The sequence below is a fragment of the Manis javanica genome, chromosome 15, assembly GCF_040802235.1.
Source record: "Manis javanica isolate MJ-LG chromosome 15, MJ_LKY, whole genome shotgun sequence".
In the NCBI taxonomy this organism is placed as follows: Eukaryota; Metazoa; Chordata; class Mammalia; order Pholidota; family Manidae; genus Manis; species Manis javanica.
The window spans coordinates 8,144,032-8,168,799 of NC_133170.1; the positions used below are offsets into that span (position 1 = coordinate 8,144,032).

Genomic DNA, 24,768 nt, shown 5'->3' on the forward strand with positions numbered 1-24,768 from the left:
GAAGCCAGTATTAGCAAAAAATTCTGTTGAGCCAATTTATTCAGAGTCCTCCCCTCTCTTGATACCTGATCCAGCTAATATCTAAACAAGCTCTTCGTAGTAATTTGCCCACCTCTCCTATGTCCTATCTGCCAGCCTAAGTCCCCACTTGTCCTTGGGTTGTTTTTTTTTTTTTTTTTGGAGTTGAGTTAGTTCTCTCCCCTATTGCAACAGCCCTAACCTCTTTCGCAATGGTGGCGCATAGTTCTTCCTTGCCATTTTTAGCAACTGTCAAGATAATTTCTCTTTAACAATGGAAATAATGAAATATCACTCTGCATGAAATATGATTAAGTCTCTATATAGGGCAATGGGGAAAAAGTTCAAATAGGTTGAATTTTTGTCTCTTGTGGTACTTAAGAGACAAATTTTCTTGTGACATCAGGTGCTGACGGTGATAAGGGGCAGGTCACAAAAGCAAGCACCATCCGTATGTAGTTGTTTTTCCATTTAAAATAGAAGGTCACTACTCCTATGATGCTAAAACGAATTCATTTTCTCACACTGGGGGTAATAATAATGATTTATTATCTTAGGCATATAGCACCATGCCTGAGTGCAGGATTAAATAGGAGAGAAACCTGACTGTGAGACAGACTGTTTATCAGGAAACAAGGTGTAAAAAATGGTTTTGAAATTGTAAAGAAAAAAAAAATCAAATACGAGGGGTATTTCAAGTGGTTAAACTTCAGCTCAGCTTGAATACAGTTTGAAGAGAAGAAGGAATTAAAAAGTAGCTAGGACAGTTGATTTTTTTAAAAATTGAAAACAGACACTTAGTATTCAAAATATATCAGTCAGGCTCCAGAAATCCTAATTAGGAGATGGGAAAGAGGTTAAAGAGAGGAAATAGTAGAAAATGGAGAAAAAAAAATGTGTATTTACAGAAGTCATCATAAATGATTTTTTTACTTTAATACATAAGCCACCACTTTCCTGAAGGTAGTACTTATAAATAGCCAAAAAATATCCTTGTTTTCCAGCTCAAGCTGTAGGTTTCTCTCTTACTACTGTCAAAGCTGTCCAGTAGATGAAGAGATAAATAGTGCAACTCATTTAAGAGCACAAACAAACTCTACCTCCCTTCAGGATGACTGCAAGTTAAAAACCTTCCCTAAATGCCCGGAGAAATTTACCCACAGGATTCTATTGCTTTCAACTTGTGGGAAGAAACTCATCTAACCCTTGCACTGTATCCTCAGAAAGAATTCGGATACTGCTCTTGACCGAACTCTATTTCTGACATCCATCAGCAAGAAAAATCTAATAGAGAAAGGGTTTGAGTGGAGAAAGTGAGGGAGGCTAGTCAAGAAAACTACCAAGGCCAGGGTCCACTAAATACTCCCCTTGAATGTCAAAGAAAAGGCCTGGGTTCTGGCCTCAGCTCTGTTTCCAGTTAGCACCGTAACCTCACTGAGCTGTTTGCTCATCTGTAATATGGAGGGATTATGTTCTCCAAGGGTCCTTCCAGCATTAAAACTCTTGATTTGTAATGAGTAGTAAGTGTCAGAATAAACAATTTAGTCCTAAACATTTCAGACTTCTGGTTTCTAAGCCTGGCTTGAATGCTTGCCTTTTTCAATGTTTCATTCTGAACCTGAATTATAAGAAGCACTAAAGCTTTTAGGAAAAAGGGAACCCAATGGGTGATTTTACATTCCTCCCCGGGATCTTTTGAAAATGAAAGAGCTGATAACTGTGGTGCAGATACAGGCATTTGCAGAATTACTTGCACGTATACAAACAACCCAATTTCAGTTTTTAAGGATTAAATGGATCTAAATGTCAATTGTTGGTCTTTTTCTTTCTTGTCTACTTAGTTGCAACATATATATTATAAGTTATTATTAAGAAAAGATTTTCTCATACCCATGGTGTGAGCTAATTTATAGATTGTCTAGGTACTTGTTCAAGGTGCTGAGGTATGCAGTGAAATACAAGGAGTCCCTGTTCTCATGAGCATACCTTCTATCAGAACTGTCCTGTCTTAATATTAGCAAATCATGATTAGAGAAAAGTACAATATGTTAGAATGTTTGATGCTCTTTGCTTCAGGCAATTTTTTTCCAAGAGAGATTGTAGCAAGTTACAGTCCCAAGTGCAATGTACTTTTTATTTTGTGTAATTCCTTAGAGTTTATGGTGGGCCAGATACAGTGCTAAGTGATTTATTATATTAACACACCTAATTCTCATCTAAGCCCTATGAGGTAGGTAATAATAGCATCTACCTTAGGTAGAGAATTCTAAGTTGGCAGGTTTTTATTTTCAGCATTTTACAGATATCATGCATTATCTTTTGACTCTCATTGTTTCTGAGACATTGGTCCTAATTCTTAACTGTAGTTTTCCTGAACGTAACTTCTCCTCCTTTCCAGTTGCTCTTAAGATTTGTTTCTTTCTTTGCTTTATAGCAATTTTCTGGGTGTCCCGTTTTTGGTGTTCAGCCCTGTTGGGGATCTGGAAGCAGGTGAAGGCTGGACACAAATTTGGGGGTCACCTTGCATATGGAATAGAATATAAAGGATAATTTTGCCAAGTGAAAGTGAAAGAAGACAGAGACAAGATAGCATCCTGAGTAACCCTACACAGAAAAGATAAAAAAATGGGTCAGAGAAAGAGCAGCTAGAGAAATAAAATAGAAACCGACAGCAGAGGTTGCAGCCATGAGGCAGAACCTCCGAGGACAGGAGGGCCAGTGGTAAACGGGGTGGGCAGGTCAGCGAGAACAAAGCCTGGAAATGGGTCACTACATTTAGCAATTATTATTTTTTTTTTCTCAAGAGAACACATATGCTTTGTTTGTAGGGCAGAGGTACAAGTAGAAGCCAGAGACTTAAGTATGTGCCTTATATTGTTCAGGTCCAGATTCAAATACTTTTGTTTGGTAGCATCTTGATGAGTGCGCATTTATTCTCAATAAATAGAATAAAATATTTCTAAACATACTTCGGGAGTTTTTAGTTACCATATTTTTAACACGTGGTAAAATGTCTTTCAACAGAAGAGCGGTGAAGAAATTCGCCATATAATGAAATACTATGCGGTTGTTTAAGAAGTGGCTGGGCATAATTAATAATATGGGAAAAATGTCAATATGTTAATAGCATGTCTGACTTGTATTCTGGTTCATAAAGATAAACTTACAGAAATGATGGGACATTTAGAAATTGGATTTACCTGAAAATAACATATGGCTGCAAGCTCCATGGTAATAAGTAGTGTGGGGCAGGGAGTTCCCTATTTTTCTAAAATATACAGCCATTTAGGCAACGTGTTGTAGTAATGGGCCACCAATGGCTGTTTATGAGAAAGATTTTTTTCTATGTCCTTTATGAGATTTATAGAGAATGTCATATCCCAACACAAAGTTTGGATTTCCAACTAGGAGAGTGAAAAACAAACAAACAAACAAAAACCATGTCAGCATCTCCTTCGTAGCTCTTTTAACAAAGACTAAATGGAAACTTCTTGTACAGGTGCTCTTTGTTATTATATGTGCTGTATTCTTAGTTGATGAATGTGGTTTCAGTTTATGTCACTAAAATAAAATCTCCTGGATCATCTGTTTTTATGTTTTTAGAATTTTTGATTGCCATTTAAATGGAAAACTGAAGATTTATTCATGTTTCATTTAAAAAGAAAAAAACTAACATGGAATCTCTTCTCATTAAAATGACTACAATTACAGCAATCAAACAACACAAAGAAATGAAAGGCATCCAGAGTGGTAAGAAAGAAGTTAGACAGTCCCTGTGTGCGGCTGACATGATACTGTACATAAAAACCCTAAAGAATCTACTCCAAAACTACTAGATCTATTATCTGAATTCAGCAAAGTTCCAGGATACAAAATTAATACACAGAAATCTGTGGCATTCCTATACACTAACAATGAACGAGCAGAGAGAGAAATCAGGAAAACAATTTCATTCACAATTCAAAAAGAAATATGCACCCCTATGTTTATCACAGCACTATTTACAATAGTCAAGAAATGGAAGCAACCTAAGTGTCCGTCAGTAGATGAATGGATGAAGAAGATGTGGTACATATACACAATGGAATACTATTCAGCCATAAGAAAGAAACAAACCCTACCATTTGCAACAACATGGATGGAGCTGGAGGACATTATGCTCAGTGAAATAAGCCAGGTGGAGAAAGACAAGTACCAAATGATTTCCCTCATTTGTGGAGTATAACAATGAAGCAAAACTGAAGGAACAAAACAGCAGCAGACTCAGAGATGCCAAGAAGGGACTAGTGGTTACCAAAGGGGAGGGTTGTGGGAGGGCGGGTGGAGAAGGAGGGAGAAGGGGACTGAGGAGTATTACGTTTAGTACACATGGTGTGGGGGGTCACGGGGAGAACAGTGTAGCACAGAGAAGGCACATAGTGGATCTGTGGCATCTTGCTGCACTGATGGACAGTGACTGCAGTGGGGTATGGGGGGGACTTGATAATATGGGTAAGTGTAGTAACCATATTGCTTTTTCATGTGAAACGTTCATAAGAGTGTATACCAATCATACCTTAATAAAAAATTTTTTTTAAAATAAATAAAATAAAATGACTATAATTAAATTAACTTGACAGTAAGGCAACTGTGAGAACCAAAGCCCAGCCAATACAGAACCCAAGCTGTTCAAAATATTTCTTGTGAGAACTACTTATTTAAGGAAGAATCTAAAACATTGATTTTTCCTGGTTTATAGGGTATTCCTGTCTCCTTCGAGATGCTGTCAAAGTTAGTTTTCTTCTAATTCATACAGTGCTTTATAAATATATCCCCTGAGCCCTTTAAGATCCCTGTGAGTCAGGGAGAGAATTTTCTTCTTTCAATATATAGAAAATCTGGCGCAAGAGACCTCCTTAATTATTTCAGGATATTGAATAATTCACTGGGAAAGTGGAAATGGAATGCAGGTCAGACTATTCCTTTCTTTACATACAGTTGTAGTTTTCGGTTGTCGTATACATATAAGCACAAAACTGATCTCCTAAGTCACTGTTGTAACTACTAACAAAGGACTAAACACAGCCTTTTAAGTTATTGTCAAAATTCTGATGGTGTAGTCACCTATAAATATGTGTATATATATATATATATGCCTACATACCTAATCTACTAAATTCATACACATGCTACATGTTGTATCAGTACCTTAAAGATAGAGAAAGCACAAGGTTTAAATACTAATCTGGGATATAGAGAAAGTCTTGGCTGGAGAACAGATGTAAAACAAGTCTTAAGATGACTATTTTCCTCAATGCTGTGGAGTGTTGAGAAGAAACAATTTGTAAATACAAGGAAGATATTTGCTGTCAGAAAGATAGGTGATGGATTCTTGTCTGGCTAGATGGTATTTATCTCTGGCAGAACTAAACAAAATAAAGTACAATAAGTACTCTCTCATCACAATAAAAAGAAATGACCATGCAAGTTTGGGGGGAATGCATGGATTGGTATTAGTATATATGTACTAATGGATATATATATATATATTCATTCATTCATCCACTCGTTAGACGGCTTGTCAGCTCTTACATTGGCCAGGCCACTTACGGTGCTTGTTGATCAAGCCACAGGTTATCATCATGCAACTTATCTAGCGGGAAAATGATTGAGGGATTTTAGCTAATTTTAGTGCAATATTGCTGAACACTGTGATGCTCCCAAGGTTAGCCTCACGTTGCATTTATTGAAGGATAGTATCTAGAATAATAGTACATTTAATTCTATTCTAATCCGTACTATTGTGACCTTCAACAATATTTGGATATGATAAACTGGAACACATTTACTGGAGTTGGTCAGACAGGTTAAAAAACTAAAAACTATGTCATACGAGTAACAGTTGGAAGAACTCAATGGCTAGTTTAGAGAGCCAATGACTTAGGAAGGACATGGTAGCTGTCCAACAATGAGAGGACTAACGTAAAGAGGGAATTAAATTTGTTCTTTCTTCCTTTAAGAAACTGAACTATAACAAATGGGTGAAAGCTATAGATAGTTCATTTTAATATAAAAAATCATATTTTAATCATCAGAGCTGCTAAAGATAGAGTGGGCTGCCTTTGGAGCTGGCCGTTGTAGCAAAGCAGAGGCTGAAAAGCCACTCTGCTGGTACCTTGCTGAAGATCCTCAAGTATCCAATACAGGGTTGAGCTAGGTGACCTTATTATTCCTTCTGAACGTAAAAGTTGGTTAGTCTCTAATGCAAGTTAGAGAGATACCAGGACAACACTGAACTTATCTTTTTAAAGTGTTCGATTCTATCAAAAGATTTACTTTTTGGATGTCTTAACACTGATGTTCAGAGAAAGACCTTAAGCTTACTTGATTCATGTTATATTATTGTTTCTATTACTTCATCACACTTATTGCTCCATTACTCACTGTATTAATTTCCTAGGGCTGCCATACCAAAGTACTGCAACCTGGGTGGCTCAGAACAACAGAAACGTGTTGTCTCACAGTTCTGGAGGCCACAAGGCCAAAATCAAGGTGCTGGCAAAGCTATGCTCCCTCTGAAGAAGCTAGGGAGGGACCCATCCCAGGCCTCTCTCCTGGCCTCTGGTAGTTCTTTGGCTTGAGACAGCATAGCTCCAAGCTTCACATGGTTTTCTTCCTGAGTGTGTGCCTTTGTGTCCAAATTCCCTCTTTTCATAAAAATACTACTCATATTGGATTATGAGCTCACACCCTTCTTTAGTATGACTTCATCTTAACTAGTTACATCTGCACTGACTCGATTTCCAAATTAAGTCACTTTCTAAGGCACTGGGGTCAGGACTTTACCTTATGAATTTTGGGGGGACACACTTCAACTCTTATCATTTACACAGCACCATCTTTTTCAATCACATTTTCTAAAGCCATGATTAGGGAAGTTACACAGGTGAGTTCTCTAGTGATTTACCATGACACTAAAGGTAAATTAAACAGGTCACTTGCTTATGAATGCATCTCTGCTGCCATAGGAGTGGAAAACCTGGATTCTTGTCCTGAGCCAGCCACTTATTAGATATGCCACAACTTCTCTGAATACAGTTTTTTTGATTTGTAGATCTTTTTACCTTGCTATTGATATGCTTACATGACAGACTGATCAAATACAATGATGTGCCTGGACTTTGTAAATGTAAAGCACTTTGTAAAAGTCTTAGAAGGAGGCTAGGAGGGTTATTTAAAATTATCAGTGGAAAATGTGCCTTAACGGAACCCAAACTAAAGATGAGCCCCATGATGACAAGTCCGCTCCGTGAAAACCTATACACAGCTAGTACATAAATATAAATACATATGAACAATATAGAACTGAAATGACTTTCCCTACTTATATGAAGGAGGCACTTGCTCTCCCATATAGAGTATTCTGGGTATCTTTTCCGCATTAATCTACCTAAGGCAGATTGCTTTTTCCACGTTGGTTTCTATTTTGTCACACCAGGGCTGCATTTTGCAATTGGAACATTCTCCCAGGATTTTGTTCGTTTTTCTCCCACTTTTTGGAAATTAAATCCCACCCATTAGTCCAGCCCCAGGTTTCAGATGAACACGTCAGTGCACATGAGCATTTCCTTTTCAGAACGTGTACCGTAGCTGTTGTATCTCTCACTGTAGTATTCACATATTCTCTAATTGCTCGTATTTTATAAGTTTGTCTCCAGGGCTACACTTACAAAAATATAATTTTGTCTCCACTCTTTCTTTCTTCTCTCGTCACTTAGCTTGAGACCAGAGTACTCAATAAAAATTTCATTGCAGAGTAACTGAGAGTTGCATTTCTTTTTACGAAAGTGGCCATAGTACACCTTTTGGTAAAGTCAGAGAGCAGAAATATAAATGAAGAGTAAACAAGATAACAGCTGTGATACTTGCATAGCCAACATGCCACAACCTACAAGAAAGGCTACACACAAAAAAATCCCAGGAAACATTGACTCTCAGTGTCTGATAAAGCCTATTTCTCTTATTTCAGTGGACCAAGTAGCAGACCTTAAGTCCCCAAGTCACTGATATTTGGACAAAAGACTGCCCCTTGCAGCCTGCGGCTGCTCAGTAATGAATACATGAGTGAGGGCAGATGGCAGAAACCGAAGCTTCCATGTAGGCCACAGCAAGTGGCCACACAGTCTTTTAGCTTCAGTTTAGAGGAAGCAGCACAGGAAGAGGGTGGCAGCAGCCTTCAGGATGTGAGTTTGATCCCGCTCAGCGCTCTTGTTCAGCCAGGAGATGCTAACCTGCTAGCCAGCCAGCTGTGAGAAAATACATTTAATGCTAAAACATAAAGTACTCGAAATAACCTTTTAAGTTATTAAATGAATAAGCAGAGATTACGGTTAATAGGCTGTGTTCAAGTGCCTGAATTTGTGCAGTAGTGTGAAATTTATCTTCTTTTAAGATCTGACAGATTTTTATCTGCAAAGAATCTTATGAAATGCCAGCTGTAAACGGAGCCATTTTCTCCTAGTTAGGTGGTCTCCAGAAAAATATCTATCATCCATCCATCCATCCATCCATCCATCCGTTCATCCAGTCTGTCTCAGCTTAGTATCACCCACAATATGATCAAAGCTTTACCCAGACACCCCCAAGGGGAAAAAGAGAGAAGCCGAGACATGCCAAAAAATAAAAAAATAAAAAAAGAGCAATGGCAAAACAAACCAAAGTAGCAAGTGGATCAAAGCCAAAGTGAAAGTATTGGTGTAATACAGGAGGGGCCAGGGCAGAGGCCCCTCGTCCTCCTAAGGGGGATGACAGCCCAGTGCGGCCTGGTTACCCGCCGGAGCCTCTGGCTCTGCTGCCTCAGCAGTGCCCCCTTCTGGCTAGTACACAGGAATCCTACCCAGCAGTTGTACTGTACGAATTACCACATCCCCAGGGTAACACCTGGCCTCCGGCATATGAGAGAATGAGGAACAAGTGAAGCATTAGCACGTCTACACTTAATTTCTGTCCAACTTAGGCTTCCAAACGGGGGGCAGAAATGGGAAGCGAGGAGTTACATGACACAGAGGAATCCTAATATCTTTCTCTAGCTATAAAATTCAGATGTTGTGGCTAGATAGACCCCACTATCCTGAGCCAAAGATCTCCAAAATTCCTTGGGCTGGCTGGCACACAAGGCTATTTAAAAATCAGAGGAAGGTAACTTTTCTGTCTTTCTTTGTTTCCTCCAACACTAATAACTTTTTACTGTGGCCAAAGAAGCTTTGTTTCTTTTAAACTTCTTTTCCTTCTCATGGCACCCCACTCCTCTTACGTTCGTCCAGGAAATCTCACTTGTCATTTAAAACCTCCCAACATGACCCTCATGTCCAGGGAAGCTGAGAACCACTGACCTATCTGAAGCCCAGATCAAATCCCACTTCATCCGTGATACCTGCCCAGGCTGCTCACCAGCCCCACCGCAGTTACGCTTTACGTCAGTCTCTTGGCACGTGACCACAGTCTGCTGGATGTCATTTCACGTGATGATCTTCTTTTATTCACACTTAGCATCTTCACTGTTCTTTCCCTTCCTTAAATATATGTGTGTCTTAGTCCCCCAATCAGAGATGGAAGCAATAAAAATCAAATCCCATTGGTCCTTCCATTTAGTTAGGAGCCAATGCATAGTTCTGATTGGCTGGGAGGGATCAAAGGCACCAAAGCAAAGCCCAACCACACATGCATTTATCCATGGCAGCCAAAGCCAAGCTTCATGGTAAAGCCCTGCAGGGCTGGGGTGCAGCCCTCAGGTCTGAGTCCTGTGTCAGGTTGAATGCAAGCAATATTTAGGAAATTCAGCAGTTTCTCAATTAGTCCTAATTTTGATGAGGCAAGAATTTGTGTTAGGTAAATCCAGGTGTCACTTCTGGAATATGGTGTCTTACTCCAGATGTTGAGCCTTATAGGAACATTGCAACAATCTGAGAAAGCTCAAGTAAATTATGAATGTCATCATGATCCATGACTCAAAACACGGTGAATGATAGGTGCTCGGTCCAATTCTGCACAAAAGTGAGGACTGCTGGACCCTTTGGAGATTCTCATCTAGTGCTTGGGAAACAAGTCGGGCAAACAGGGGATGTAGGAGCATTTGATGGGCTGAGGGGAGGAGCTCTCAGGGAACATGCTACCTAGTGATGCCAAGTACCGAAGAGTAAATTGAAGGGAGGCACCATTTAAGAAAGCACATTTTTATTATGCTTCTACTTCTGGGAGAGGCTATCATTAAGTCATAGTCCCCAGGCTCTAACCAAAGCAGAGGGAATTGATGATTGTTTTAAAAACAAGTTTTCATAATGGGCATCTGGTAGTCACAAGTCAGAAAAATAAAGTTATATAAAATACAGGTTTTTTTTTTTAAGACAAGTAAGAATCAAGATTCTCTGGACCCCTACCTCCCTGCCTGCAGCCTCCTTTAATGTCTAGCTACGTGATCTAGAGACTGAGGCTTCTGAGAATGTCATGGGTTTCTGAGACCTTTCCAAGCCTTAAGGATGCCTTGTGTTCTTCTATCAATGTGAGATCTTTTGAGTTTGGCTAAGACCATTATTTCATTCAGATTTAAAGGATCATGTGGGGCTTTTTCCCTAATTCATTGGTCTCCCTTTCTTCAGAGCCTACTCTGTACACTTGGCTGTTCTTTTATTATATATCTACCAAAACAGCGAGCGCTTAAAATATGGCATAGATTTTAATATCCATATTTTGCTGCTTTTATTTAGTCAGTCAACAAACACTATAAAGTTGAAATTTCACACCTTCAGATCAACAGAGCAAAGGGTTGTATAACACATCAGTACACTGAAAATTACCAGGCCTGTTCTTCTGAGACCAGAGAAAATAACATTTTATTCCTATCTGACAGATCTGTGTCCACAACCCCTGGAAATCTCTGCTGTGATTCAGGTCTGGTAGGGCACCAATGAGCAATGTTTCCTGAACATAGTAAAATGCATAAACTTACTACCTCACCCAGTCACAGGTATACGGGGTGACTTTCATAGACTAAAAGGAATGAATTATTTCCAAATGGTAGGTTTCACTGTATAACAATAAAATTCAAAGGAAAACCTCAAATTTTTTCATGAGAGCAACAATGTAACAAATACTTGCTATTATTTTAATATTATAAAGGACTCATTGGTATGATTCTGTCAAGAAAAAAAGACCTGGTGAAGAAAGCTTGTAGCAGATATGTAGGTACATAATCTCACCCCAGGGCCTTTGCACTGGCTGCTCTGTCTGTGGAGAACACACTTCACAGAGCCAGCCCTGCTTTACCCTTCAAGTGTCAGATTAAAAGCCACAAGCCCAGAGAAGCCCTCCTGAACACCCTACATATAGTACAGGAGACTTTATTTTTCCTTCTTTCAGATTTATGCTAATTTCCTTCATAAAACTTATATTTTTAACTGTTTCATTTTGTATGCACTTTTGTCAGTCATCCCATTAGAATATGGGCTGTGTAAGGTCAGGGACTGTGTCTTCACTGTCTCTCTAGTACCAGGCTAGTCCTGGCTTACAGGAGATGCTTAGAGAAAAAGCTAGGCAGAAAAGCTAAGATCTGCACTTACACAGAGAACAAATTCATTTCTTTTTAACACACAGATGTTTCTCATTTGCTGCTATGCTCAAGAAACAAGCTGCTGTGAGTCAACCATGCTTTCTGTCCAGTTATTTATTACAAAATCATGTTGGCTCTTACCACTTTGGATCCTACTAAAGATTACATTTCACCTCTGACAAATGTTCTAACTCAGACTTCTGCAATTTGTAAGGTGCAGGTGGTGATCAAGGTGCCACCCATTTACTGCCTTTATTCCTAAACTGATACAGACAGGTTTCATGCAGGGAAAACAATTTTGTGGGAAATGAAATGGCTTCAGTAGCCTCAGAGGTAGATGGCCATGTAATTGGCCATGACCCAGAGGTCTTCCTGAGGCCCAAGTGTAAGAATGCAGACCCTTCCCACTAAGAGTCACATTAGGAGCTTACCCCTTAGGTGATTCTCCCACGGAAACCTAAGAACCGAGGAAACCTCTCACTTAGGTAATAATTCTTTGCAAGGGAGAGTGGATGTGCAGCATGAACTGCTTTCCTGCGAAAATGATCAAGGCCAAACAACTACACTGTTGGGGGGAGAGTTACTATATTTCATGTACTTTTCTATGGTTTAAGGAGTGTTAGAGTGTCACATGAATCCAAGGCCACAGCTTTTAGCCAAAACTCCAGCGAGTTTATATTTGATAAAGTGTTTCTCTTCTCTGCAGATACTAAATATCAAGTTTCTTTCTTCTGAAGTCATCTTTAAAGGGAATTATAAAATCATTTGTACTGTTCTGTCCTGATGAATTATCAGGGGCTAATGTGTAATTTAATTTACTGAGATTTATTTCTATTGTGATTCTCAGATTTTTCATGACGATTTATCTGTGATGAGTAAGTGTTCTATACCTTTGCTTTCCAATATGTAGCCACTTTCCAATCTGTCTGTTGTGCAGCTGAAAGGTGACTAGTGTGACTGACAAAATGAATTTTTTATTGAATTTCAATTAATTAAATTTTAATTTTAAATACCTAGGTGTGGCTACCATATTGGACAGTGCGGTTCTAGAAGAATAATGAGCTCAAATTTGACCTAGCTATGTCAAAGTCAGCACTCACAATTAAGAAGAGAATGATACCATATAACTTATGACTAAGTCTTAAGTTAATAGACACTGTCATAGACATTAGAAAGTGAAGCTCTTGATGAGTCCATTCTTTGACCTCTATTTATGTCCTTAACTCTTATATACAGATGAAGAAGGCAGAAATCTCATTTGAGAAAGAGGACAGATGGTGTGGCATGACTGTGTAACATCAGGCTGATAAAATTTTTCTTATCCCAATGATGGTGAATAGGATGGGGACCTCACCCTCCCCTTATTCCTTATTCAAAGGGTATATGCTGTCAAATGTAAGTGTATGCTCACAAGTAGATCTAAAGTGCAGTAGATAACTAAGAGAAACTCGATTGAAATCAGTATTCATTTTGAAGTCCCAAAGAGAAACTGGGTGTGCTAGGTCATGGGGAGATGATGGCAATTGTGAGCAGTAAACAGGAAAGTGTAAAACAGGAAGATAATGCATGGGGGACCCAAATGGTAGGAAGGGCAGGAGGTGGTACTTCCCTTGGGTGCCACCCTACACCCTTTGTTTTAATTTTTTATGTAGCTACTGATGACTTCATGCATACAGATGGTTTGCACCACCACCTACGTGCTACCTATAAGGCTCTTAAATTCTTATACTATCCATGGCCCAGATTTTCTCTGAAATAACATGAGCCCTAGACTAATATCTAATAGGTTTTACACAGTTCCACTGAGATGTTTCAGTAGCACCAAAAACACAACATATTAAAAAATTGGTCCCGAAGTCTGATTACCACCACCACCATCCCCCTGCAAGCTCAAGGCCGAATGTGAGAGTTATCTCTAGCTCCCTCTTTCCCCACATAACATCAGTCGATGAATCCTGGAGATTCTGCCTCAATCTGCCTCACCATCTGTGTCTGCACCACATTCTTACTGCAGCTGCTCGGGACCTCTCAATGTTCTCCTTAAATACCCATCTTTTCTGCCAATCTGGTCCATTCTGCCTCCCCAAAGCTCCTGGTGGGATCTTCCTAAAATGCATATATCATCATGCCCCCTCCATGCTGAAGCTTCTTCAATTTTTTAAACCTTGTTAATGTGATTAATGATGAAATCTGAATTCCCAATTGTGGCATATAACGAAGTATAGGCGAGCTGGTCCCTGCATGCTTCTCCATTTTCAACTTCTACCACCTCTACAACATAGGCCTACACTTTAGTCATATGCGTTACATTTGGCTTCCCTGATAAACCCACCTCATCCCTTCAAACCCGCCTCACCCCTTCCACTGGGCCTATGGCCCTGGCCCTTCCTTGAACCCCAGTGGTATTACCAGGGGACACTGCAAGAGTTTCCACATCTGCCTGTCTTTTAGACTTTCAGTACCTTGAGAACAGGAATATGATTTTATCTTTGTACCTCTAGCACCTGCTACAGAATAAATGGCTAATGAATGAATGCACAGGTCAAAAAGAAAGGGAAAGGAGGAAATTTATGAACTTCAAATGCTTCTGGAAGATCAGGAAATGTACCATGAATAAGGAGATACAGTAGGAAAGAAAATACTGGCTTCATGCAGAAAGCATCTTCATATATAAGAATCACTGTTTTTTCTATCCTTGTAGATGGAAGTGTAGAGTTGATTGCATTATTGTTTCACGGTGACACCTAACATTTGTAATTTATTTTTTATTGAAGTGTCAATGATATATAATCTTATGTTGGTTTCAAATGTACAACACAGTAGTTCAACAGTTACCCATATTAGTAAATCCTCACCCCCACTAGTGTCAACATAGATGTTACAGAATCATTGACTATTTTCTCCATGCTGTACTATCATCCCCGTGACCAACTTATATTGATTGAGAATTTTTGTGCCCCTTTATCTCCACCATCCTCCCCACCCATCCACCACAACCCCTCCCCTGTGGTAACCACTAGTCACTTCTCAGTGTCTGTGAGTCTACTGCTGCTGTGTTTCTTCTGTTTTGCTTTGTTTTTATATTCCACAAATAAGTGAGATCATATGGTATTTCTTTGCCTGGCTTACTTCACTGAGCATAATACCCTCTAGTTCCATCCATGTTCTTGCAAATAGCAGGATTTCTTTTCAGTTTATGGCTGAATAATATTCCACTGTGTATATGTACCATTCTTCTTTATCCATTCATTCATCTATTGATGGACACTTAAGTTGCTTCCATATCTTGGCTATTGCAAATAATGCAGCAGTCAACATAGGGATGCATATACTTTTTCAAATCAGGATTTTTTTTTTCTTTCTGTAAGTTTGTAGAAGAGGAGTTACTGGGTCAAATGGTATTTCTATTTTTAATTTTTTGAGGAACCTCTATACAGCTTTCCATAGTAGCTGCACCAATTTACATTCCCAACAGCAGGGAAGGAGGGTTTCCATGTCTCCATATCCTTGTGAACACTCGTTATTTCTTATCTTTTGGATGCTGGCCATTCTCACTGGTATGACATCTGCATGTCTTCTTTGGAAAAATGTCTGTTAAGGTCCTCAACCAGTTTTTAATCAGGCTATTTGGGTGTTGAGGAGTGTAAGTTCTTTATAGATTTTGGATGTTAACCCCTTATCAGATGACTCATTCACGAATATATTCTCCCATACTGTAGGCTGCCTTTTTGTTCTGTGGGTGGTGTCCTTTGCTGTACAGAAGCTTTTCAGTTTGATGTAGTCCCACTTACTCATTTTTGATATCATTCCCCTTGTCTGAGGAGATGTGTCCAGGAAAAAATTGCTCATACTTATGTTCAAGAAATTTTTGCCTATGTGTTCTTCTAAGAGTTTTGTGGTTTCATGTCTTACATTCAGGTCTTTGATCCATTTTGGATTTACTTTTCTGTATGGAGTTAGACAGTGATCCAGTTTCATTCTCTTGCATGTAGCTGTCCAGTTTTCCCAACGCCAGTTATTGAAGAGGCTGTCTTTTCCCCAATGTGTATGTCCTTTATTGTATTTTAATCGAGCGTATATGAGTGGGCTCATATCTGGGTTCTCTATTCTGTTCCACTGAGCTATGGGGCGACACCTAACATTTTTATTCTTCGGTTTCTTTTTTAATCTCCAGAAGGGGCAAAAATTACTTCAGAACATTAACTCTAAAATCTTTATCCTCTATGACAAATCTGTAGATATAAGTGATAAACCTTAAAGGAAAGGTGCTATGATCTGTAAATGTAAAAGAATAATGGGAGAGGATATAAATTGTCTTTATAGAAAGCTATTTCAAAATAACAAATATAAAAGTAAGGCTCCAACCACATTTTTCTTTTCTATACTTTTTTTTTCAAAAAGTGCTATTTTGAAAACAACAGCTGTTCAACAGCTATAAATAAAGAGGCAGCAATGTCACTTCTATTTAAAGTATATTTAATGTCACCACTAAGCTATATCGATCATTTCGTATATGTACAAACAAAGGAGATGAATTCTGGATTTATAAAAATTATCTGATGTTAAGTCTGAGATGTTGTTTTGTCTTGAGTTCAAATATCTGGGATATATCTGTTTGTTTAGTTTCCATCATTAACAGAGCCTGTGATGGAATACATCATTTCTTAAATGAACACTAACAGAATTTTAGAATTAGTCAACTCTCCAAATCGTTAGTTTGGTGTATAATTAAACTATAATGTTGGAAATTGCATTTCACAATTTCAAACACAGACATTTTAAAATGCAATTAAATATAAAAAAGTTTTAGCTTTAATATTGTACTGAATTCATGTCTTACTTCATTAGTATATTCCTCTTTAGTATCAGACATTCAGGGAGGTGCTCAACAAATACTTAGGCAAATTAACCTTTCTAAGCCTTAGTTTACTCATCAATGAAATGGGATTAATATTTTGATATATCATAAAGTTGTTGGAAGGTTAAATAAGATAGTGCTTTGTACTGGACCTGGTACACGGTTACCATCGAATCAAAGGTTGCTGCTATTATTTGCATATCTGATTCTTGTAAGTCTGCTTAATCAGGCTTTTTATCTGCAACATATTTATAGAAATATAAGACAGTGCATCTTGTATTTCAATCCCCCCATTTGGGTAATAATTGAACAACAAAACACAAAGACAGGTTCAGAGACAAAACTGGAAACTCTAAATGAACAACATAACCAGTCAATAATGAGAAACTGCTCTAGTAAGGACTGAGTTGCTTATGAAACAAATTCTTGTCTTTGGAAATGATTTTTACCTACCAACATCATAAACTTAGTATTGAATAATGTAACACACATTATAGGTCAAAGGCAAGTATTGCTTTGTGTGAATTTTCTCTCTACCAAGGATTTTCATCAGTTTTCCCATAGATCTATGACTCCACCTAGACTGAGAACCACTGACCTAGACTGTTGCAGTCATGAAACATACTTTGTTCTTCTGATAAGCAGGTTTAAAAATAAACTGTATAGAAGTGGCCCTTTAGAAAAGGCCTGAATTGTCCTTGTTTTGGCAGACGTTTTTTGAGTGCATTCTGAATTTTTTTCTAGTTCCTTTTGAGTGTATTTTTTTGTTCCCGCCTCAAGAGACAGAGCACAGCTGGTCACACTCAGAATTGATCTCAGCTTTCCCACTTTACTCTTCATGCATTAAATACTTATTTACAGAAATTTTCTCTGCTGTTACCAATATTCCAAAATATACATATTATTTTCCTTTAAATGAGGATATGAGGGAATAAGGTCAGTGTCCTTGAATAACATGTGTGATGAGACTTCATGAACAATAGGAGAAAGATTCATTATCAGTTTAGAAAACAACCAGTTCAGAAAAAAATGTTAAAGTGCTTGTAGATGGCAGACACTACAATTTGCTTAGAATAGTATGAGTTAAAATAATTTAATCATGCCCACAACAGATGAGATTTGCTAATCTGAAGAAATCATCAAAGAAGACATGTTAAAAAGCAAGGACTGGGCCAGCAAGCTTGGCAAGTTCTCTAGTATCAAAGAATGTTTCCAGGAAAAACCTCATGAGCAGAAGTAAAAGACAAGAATTTGTAGATTTTTTTCCCCCAAAAGTGATCAAAAGGTAGAGACCTAAAACCTGATATTCTGGAAGCCTGGGGGGCTAATTCTATTGATGGGCAGGGAGTCCATTCACCATACTTTGTACGAACCATTTCAATAGTATTCACTGCATGTTGCACTAATTCTGTGTTAACTGAACAATGTTTTTCTTACAAACCCGAGACCCAGTGTAACCAACAGTCCTGACTCCGTTATTTGATGTCTGATTACAGACATCTTTTAAGCCTTACCCCTCCCTCTTCCCTTTCCGCCCCACATCTGGGCAAACGGATAAGGAAGCCCAGGTGCTTAGTCACCGGCAGTCAGTTCGAGTCATACAGGAAAATTCTTACTTCAGCCCGACCTCTAACCACCCTGAAAACCCCGAGCCAATCTCCTTTTCTCATTCCACAGATATTTCAAGCCATTTTCAGATTGGCCTGAGAGTTCTGCCCTGCTCTCCCCAGAAAGCTTCATTATGAGAATAAAGCTTTTCAAACCTTCTTGGTGTGTGTGTGGCATCAACAATGTGGAAATCCAAACCACATTTTGTGTGGGGATCCATCTCAACTCTATGGATTAGACACGACACCCAGTCACCATGATATAAGAAGGAAGGTCCCTTTCGAGGAAGACAGAATCATTTTAGTTCTAGGAAGAAGCTTGTATCAAAAAAATTAATAAACCGTGATTCTAGTTTCTATATCCATTTCTTATGAGTTCCTATACTGGGAATCCATTCCATTGAACCTCGGACTCAATTTCAGAAACTGATAGGTTGAAGACTGGCCTTAGGAATATGGTAACTCCTGTAATGGACCACTAAGCACACTTCTCTTTGCTTCCATTTATCAGCTAGAAACACACACTCCACCTTAAGGAACCATCCTACTTGACAGGAGGGAAACCTGAATGCCTGCAGGGGGCAGCACTTAACTTAAATGGAGCAGGAAGAGACAATAGACGAGTGGGGCTCTTAACAACCCAGAACAACCTGGCTCTACTGTATAGTCTATTAAAGCACTTCCCTGTACTTTAAGAGGCAATGTAAGGCCAGCTTTCAGCTCCCTGCTGTAAACGCTAAGCTTGAAAAGCTGCATAACTAAAAATATAATAATTTTAACCTCTTGGCTATCCAACTGAAAAAACAAACTCTTGATTTCTGCAATATGGATGCCAACTTACAGGTATGTTTATAAATGGGAGAAGGGGGCCGTCCAAGGAACCAAGGCCTTTGTTTCTACTCTCTGCTGCTTTATCTTTCCACTTGTACTTTTATTTCATGTTGACTAGACCCTTATGCTGCCTTAATTGTTATAAAAGCTGAGGCTCAATAAATGGCCCTCACTCCTTAAGTAAACTCAGATGTACTCATTGACTTCGGTCATGCACAAATGCAATATTTTATAGAAACTTTGAGCTATTTGATAAACATATAACAAATATTATTTGCAGAACTAGAAACCTGCAACAACCTGGATGGTCTTTTAAAGAACTCTGGAATTTCGGAGTTACCAAGAACTAGGTTCAAATACTAGCTCCACCAGTTACAATTGTGTGACTGGGGAAAGTTGGTTAACTTCAGGGTTTCCATGGGGAATGTTGGGAGGATTAAATGAGATGGCATAGAGAAAGCAACCACCATAGTGCCCAGCACATAGGAAGTACTGAACGAATGTTAACCCTTCTCATCTCTTAAGTCTCCTCGGGTCCTTTGGGGTTCGGAATCCTGAAACATCGTAGGGGCTTCACGAGTCTCATAGTTCATATTTACTCAGAATATACACATTTGCATAATCATAAAGGACAGTTTAATTAATTTACTTTGTAGAGGTATAATAATTAGATGATGGCAGGAATTACTGCAGTTTGTTGACTCACCTATTTTTTAATTTGTTGCAATGGAGAAGGTAAAGGAATCAGCTATGGTCACTTCTAACTCATGGCTACTGCGGGCATCGCTTTTCTTCTGTTGCTTTCTGACAAGTCACAGGCCTGTTCAGAGGCTGTGGCCAAAGTTCTATCCAACCAACACAAATAACCAGGCAACTGACTTTTTGGTAACTGAGAGTTCATTGTTTATTTTAAAGAGCAGCCTCTCTAAGTACTGGGAATCCAGTACTTAACCTTCAAAAAGCATTGCTACAAACTAATTCTACAGAAATAAACTCTGATACTAAGAGCCAATGAGATTCTGAAAGGTACCAAGCTTTCTGCTTTCTCCCTCCCAAAGAATCTTTTCAAGTTAATTTCCTTGAAAGCCTAAAACAAGGCCACTTACAAACACAAGGTAATTGCAAAAGACTGTTACCACCAGGTTAGCAGTACCGAACATGTATCAAAGGTCAAGTTTCAGCTTCAGTTCCCATAGCAACTGTAATTTGGCCATTTAACACTTCAACAGTAACAACCCAGAGTAACCAGAACCAGAGAAATCATTTCTGCAGCAGCTCTAGGCCTTCCTATTTTTGAAAAATTTTGGCTTTTATGTTGCATTTGTTTTATTGTGTTTAGTCATACCAGTATTTCAAAAGCACCACATTTAGGTTGTACAACTAAAAGCTCTTCAAACTGGCCTGTTTCAGGGCTGATGACTTTAGCCACATGTATCTCGCAAGTGTCCATTTTAGCTAGTAGCATTTATAAATGTATCCTTACACCTTCATGGAGAACTACTTAGGATAAACCCCCCAGGTGGCTGTTTTTACACTATGGTGTAAGCGGCAAATTTAGGAGTGTTCACCACAGGGCAAATGAACTCAAAGCAGGAAATATATAGAAAATGAAAGGCCAAAAGCTCTGAAGTGAAGTACTCGAAACTGAGGGTGCAGTTTTATGGAAATGACTAAAATAAAACAACAATGTAAACATTAGTTAATTTTTTAAGCAGAGGTATAAATGATTTTTATAATACACATAGCAGGGAAACCAGAAAGACAATAAATAATAGTCAGACAAGAATTAGTGATATCTGAACCTGTCTTCTTTGTATTCAAAGCTCAGTGTAACAACTCAACATCATGCCAGAGTCATAATGGGAGATCAAATGGCCAGCCTGTTGTCAAACTGAGGTGACTCTAGAATATCTAGAACCAGGGCCAGCAAACCACAGCCCATGGGCCAAATATAGCCTGAGGTCTGTTTTTGTAAATAAAGTTTTATTGGATGACAGCTAGGCCCCTACCTTCACATATTTCAATGGCTGCTTTCATGCTACAATGGTAGGCAAATGGATAGAAACCACTGGGTTACCAAAGTCTAAAATACTTAAAATGGGGACCTTTACGGAAAACTTGGCCAAAAAACTCAAAGCAGACACACAGCTCCGCTGCCTGGAATATACAACTCTTAGCTGAGAAGTAGACAATAAAAAATTATATATGTACATGGACTAAAATGACCATTTACTTCATTCTGCCTTCAGGCCATAAAGTTACCAAATTCCAACTAAAATGTGGATAAATCATTCCTTTAAAAATTTTCAGAAAAATTGATATGGTTTCTCCTTTTTTTTATAATCTAAGGCACTGATGTACAGGCGTGATACATTTTAAAATCTATGTATGTGGGATTTAAAGATTTAAAGTTCAAATGTTTTGTATTTTAAATTCAAATATTAAAAAGTCTATGTTTTTTTTTACCTCGGGGTAATTTCATTTCAATTTTTATTGAAAGTCAAGTAAAAATAAAATATTTATGAAAAATAATTATACACTACCTCAAGCAAAATGTTTATCATTTAATAATCAATCTGTAGAGAAATAAGAATGGACAATTGTATTCAATACAGCATGAAATAATGCCAGAAAGAACTTATTAACACATAAAATTGATCTTGTAAAAAAAATATGAAAGAAATAAGTAGTTGTATTAGCTAGAGGAAACTGGGGAATATTTATAGCAGTTTCAGCAAGGGAAATTTAGGCAAACTTCAAAAAAAAAAAACAGCCCTAAAAAGAACTAAGCTATTTAAAATTCTGACAAGAAGGCTGGAAATTTGTGTAAAGGTAATATTCTGAATAAGGAACACAATTATGGCAAATGGCAAAAGGACTGCATATTTTTCAGAAAAGAAAATCAAGCCTGGAATTATAAAATGGCCAATTTAGCTTTATACCTAAAACAAAAATACTCAAATGAGTCATCCAGGAGTCAAGTTTCAACTGCCTAGAAGATCAGAAGATACAAAGTACCAACCAGGCTGCGCTTTCTGAAATACACATTTAGACCCATTTCATACCTTTCTATTGTTAGAATGATAGGCATAGTAGATGGAGTGAACTGAGATCTTTCACTGAGTTCTGTATGGCATGAATCTTGTAAAAGACAAAGATGCTTTAGAAAAACACGCAGAATCTCCTAGAGGTGCCATAAGGGAACCACCAGCTACAGGTGGCTATTAAGCACTTGAAATGTGGCTTAGTTTGAACTGATGGGCTACTATGTATAAACATTCAACAGATTTTTGAAGACACGGTACAAAAACCCATCAAATATCTCATTAAGAACTGTATATTGATTACATACTAAATGATAACATTTTGTATTTACTGGGTTAAATAAAATATATTATTAAGTTAATTGTGATTCACAGTTTAAAAAAATTTACTGTGACTCAACGAATTGAGTTACAAGTAGCTTGCATTTGTGGCTTACACAGTATTTCCATTGGGTGGCACTGTCTGTAATATAGACTGATGCAAAACCTGGTGGACTGTGGGAGAATCTGTCCTGGGCATCAGTTTCTCCCATGCAACGGGGATTGGGGGTGGGGGGGGAGGCGGAGCATCAGTGGGTAGGATGAGGGCAAGATAGTTCTTTGTTAGGCTGTGGGTAGTTGTGTCCCCTGCATTGCTGCGTGTTTAGCGTTTCTAGATCCAACACATTAATGCTTCCCATCTCTGGTTGTGGCAACCAGAAACCATCCTTCTCATAGTTCCAAGTGCCCCAAGGGTGAAGTGGGGTGATAGCCCACATTGAAAACCAATGCTGAAATTCCAGTGTTGAATTTTTATGGTTCTACAGTATGACTGTATAAAGCTCCTTTTATTTTTTTATCTTGGTTGTATGAAAATCATATATTTTTAATATATTGACCCAGTGTCTAATGGCAGCCCACTTGAGGGCTGAACTATAAAACCGTTCTTCGTATGTTTACTCTGTATAATTTTCTAGGTTTTATGAAGCTTATTCATCTAGCTCCTGCGGTCATTTGTATACAAGTTTGTGCTCCCAGCAGAATCCTAAGGTCTGATGGCAAGAATATACAAACTTTCTCTCTCATAGCAAATAAATAATGGATCCCAGTGAAGTAAAGGGATCCAGTGGTCACCAGTGGTCAGGGTTATTTTCTGGACTGACTCAGGATCTGGTGCTAACATTCTGAGCAGTGATTATGATAACAGACTCTATCATTTATTTGAAGCTAACCACATGCTGCCTTATGAAGTATAAAAATTCCATAGATTTAAACTTGATTATCCAAATTAAACACAGTTATTTGAGGGCAGAGAATTATCTCTGACCATGGAAATAATATTTAAAAATCACTTTAGGACACCATGTATATTTTATAATTTAGGAGTTGAAGAACTCTACGAGCAGACATTATTAATCTCCATTGTACTGAAGAGGGAACTCAGGTTTAAGGAGGTTGACAATCTGATGACGGAAGTGCCAGAATTTGAAGCTAGAACTTGAATTTAGGTCATTTGCGGCTAGGCTGTTGGTCTTCCAGTCCCTGTACATCACCGGAGTGTCTCTTCCTGTGTCTCTGTCCTGCTTTGGGGTCCCACAGAAGAACCCAAGAAAAGGATTTGAGTGGAAATTTGGGGAGTTGCAAAGTACACTTGAAGGGGTGTTGGGTTGTGATAAGGGAAGCATATGAAGGCAGTTACTATCACATGCAAACAGGCCTTCATTTCTCAGGGAAACACTGGAAATGGTGTAAAACACATGTGTTATGGCTCAGGTATGTCCCCTCAAATCCCTATGCTGAAACCCTAACCTCCAGCACTGCAAAATATGGTTATATTTGGAGATAGGGCCTTTAAAAGGGTAATTAAGCTAAAAAGAGGATTTTAGGGTGGGCTCTAATCCAATCAGACTCATGTCCTTGTAAGGAGAGAAAATGGGGACAAGAGGACCAGGGATGAGTCAACACAGGGAAAGGCCGTGTGAGGACACAATGAGAAGGTGGCCATCGGCAAGCCAGAGCCAGAGAGGCCCCAGAGAAACGGAATCTGCCAGCACCTCGATCTTGGACTTTCAGCCTCCAGAACTGTGAGAAAGTAAATGTCATCGAGGCCACCCAGTCTGTGGCGTTTTTGTTACGGAAGCAATAGCAAACAAACACATCAGGCCTCAGAATCTGCTTTTCTAGGCGTTGGTGCGAGTTGTCCTGGAGCTTCCCCCTCTCTGCCCGTGGTTCCCCTAAGGGTCCTCATCAAGCTGAAGCCTCTGGCTGGGCTCTGACCTGAAAAGCGGCTGGACTGTTCTTGCTTGCTTCCTGGTTTTGCCCCCATCCTTGTTCTAGGATGTTCCAGTACTGTCCACAGCCATGAGCAGCCAGCAAAATATCCATTTCCATCTGAAAAGGACATTTTAAGAACAGTCCTTCCCGGCCAGGACTTAGGTAGATGGAGGTTTTGAAACAGCATCAGAATTTAAAAGAGTTGGAAGAGCTGGAATAAAGTGTATAGAATGGATTTTAATAGCAAACCAACACACAGAGAATTAAAAATATTTCAGACAAGAGCTATCATTATCCAAATTAAACACAGTTATTTGAGAGGAGAGAATTATCTCTGACCATGGAAATAATATTTAAAAATCACTTTAGGACACCATGTATATTTTATAATTTAGGAGTTGAAGAACTCTACGAGCAGACATTATTAATCTCCATTGTACTGAAGAGGGAACTGAGGTTTAAGGAGGTTGACAATCTGATGACGGAAGTGCCAGAATTTGAAGCTAGAACTTGAATTTAGGTCATTTGCGGCTAGGCCGTTGGTCTTCCAGTCCCTGTACATCACTGGAGTGT

The 24,768-nt window shown here is 38.7% G+C and overlaps 1 protein-coding gene across 3 annotated transcripts in view; it reads right to left on the reverse strand.

The window, feature by feature from the left end:
• FAR2 (fatty acyl-CoA reductase 2) overlaps positions 1 to 24,768 on the reverse strand; it is a 115,586-nt gene that overhangs the window by 61,181 nt on the left and 29,637 nt on the right. Inside the window, exon 1 of one of the 3 annotated variants that reach the window (XM_073223495.1) lies at positions 19,605 to 19,626. The exons of the other annotated variants lie outside the window; for them this stretch is intronic. The gene's annotated coding sequence lies outside the window, so the exon portion shown is untranslated. Of the gene's footprint in view, positions 1 to 19,604; positions 19,627 to 24,768 lie in introns of those variants that run through there. 3 annotated transcript variants of the gene reach the window in all.